This window comes from Oncorhynchus masou, unplaced genomic scaffold (genome assembly GCF_036934945.1).
Source record: "Oncorhynchus masou masou isolate Uvic2021 unplaced genomic scaffold, UVic_Omas_1.1 unplaced_scaffold_12220, whole genome shotgun sequence".
Lineage (NCBI taxonomy): Eukaryota > Metazoa > Chordata > Actinopteri > Salmoniformes > Salmonidae > Oncorhynchus > Oncorhynchus masou.
In genome coordinates, this window is record NW_027002021.1 from 5,001 (window position 1) to 6,798 (window position 1,798).

The following is a 1,798-nucleotide window of genomic DNA, read 5'->3' on the forward strand; positions in this document are numbered from 1 at the left end:
CTTCCTTCATGCAATCTCTAACGCTAAAATAATGAATCAAGTTTATTGAATTGAATAATTTACCTGAATGTCTTTTCTCCTCAGGTGAGAAGCCCTACATCTGTCCATACGAGGGCTGCAGCAAGCGCTACTCCAACTCTAGCGACCGCTTCAAGCACACGCGCACCCACTACGTGGACAAGCCCTACTACTGCAAGATGGCCGGCTGCCTGAAGCGATACACAGACCCTAGCTCCCTCCGTAAGCACATCAAGGCCCATGGCCACTCTGTAGCCCAGGAGCAAGGCTGTCCGAGTGGGCTGAGCTCCCTGCTCAAGGTGGGTCCCCTGGGGGTGGGGATGGGTGGAAGAGGGGGTAAGCTGGGGGAGTCGGAGCTGAGCTACATCAGTGGGGCCCATATCATCATCCCCAGCGCCGCTGCCGCTCTCCTGGGGGGCCACGCTCTGCAGGGCCTGACGGGCTCCATGCCTCTATCCCCCCTCGCCCCCGGCCCCTGGACCTGAGCACGCTGGGGGTGCCCCAGCTCCCCTTGCACCACCTCCATCCTGTCCTTCAATGGTTCTCCTCTGAGCCTGGCCACCAAGTCGTCCCTGGGGCTCTCCCCGGCCTTCCCCTCCTCAGCCCTGGGGCTGGGGCCCACTATGGCGCCCGTGTCCCTAGGAGGATCCATAGGGTCGTCCGCGTCAGAGCGCAGGGCCCACCACCACGGGTGTCACCACAAGGGGAAAATTGGGGGTGGGGGGAGGAGGGGAAGAACAAGCTTCATCGTGGGGGGGTGCTGAACCTCTCCACTGGGGCCTCCCACGACCCCCTGTCCTGGGTGGTCATCCCCTCCGGCACGGTTGTACTTAAGCCAGCTGTGGTCAGCTATGCACACACACACACACACACACACACACACACACACACACACACACACACACACACACACACACACACACACACACACATTCAGAAGAACTGAAGGGGGGCTGAGAAAATGTAGAAAAAGGTAGAAAAAAAAATTGACGTGAAAAAGAAAATCTCCTTTCTGGCAACTTAAACTTAACAACAAAGTCACACCTCAGTTTGTCCAAATGATCTCGGACAAACTGAGGCCCTTGGCCCACTGCTATCTTTGCATTTATCTAGCACACATCTTGGGACCATCAACAACTCATAAATACATTTCAATCATGTGTCATTTTGTATTATTTCATAAGGCTTGAAACAAATGCAACAGTGGCCCTCCTCACCTCTTCCCCACATTCTCTGTCTCTGGCGTTTTCTCACTTACTTACGTTTCCTTTCTTTCTGGACGGGCTCCATGGAAAGGACAGGCTTCTAATGCTCTGAGTCCTTTCTCAAGCTCCACCTCATGTGTATGTATTGATGACAGGCTTCTCATGCTCTGTGTCCTTTCTCAAGCTCCACCTCATGTGTATGTATGTATTGATGACAGGCTTCTCATGCTCTGTGTCCTTTCTCAAGCTCCACCTCATGTGTATGTATGTATTGATGACAGGCTTCTCATGCTCTGTGTCCTTTCTCAAGCTCCACCTCATGTGTATGTATGTATTGATGACAGGCTTCTAATCCTCTGTGTCCTTTCTCAAGCTCCACCTCATGTGTATGTATTGATGACAGCCTTCTAATCCTCTGTGTCCTTTCTCAAGCTCCACCTCATGTGTATGTATTGATGACAGCCTTCTAATGCTCTGTGTCCTTTCTCAAGCTCCACCTCATGTGTATGTATGTATTGATGACAGCCTTCTAATGCTCTGTGTCCTTTCTCAAGCTCCACCTCATGTGTATGTAT

The 1,798-nt window shown here is 52.2% G+C and overlaps 1 pseudogene; it reads left to right on the forward strand.

The window, feature by feature from the left end:
* LOC135529970 (zinc finger protein GLIS2-like) overlaps positions 1 to 862 on the forward strand; it is a 2,043-nt pseudogene extending 1,181 nt beyond the window's left edge.
* Positions 863 to 1,798: the final 936 nt, after the last annotated feature.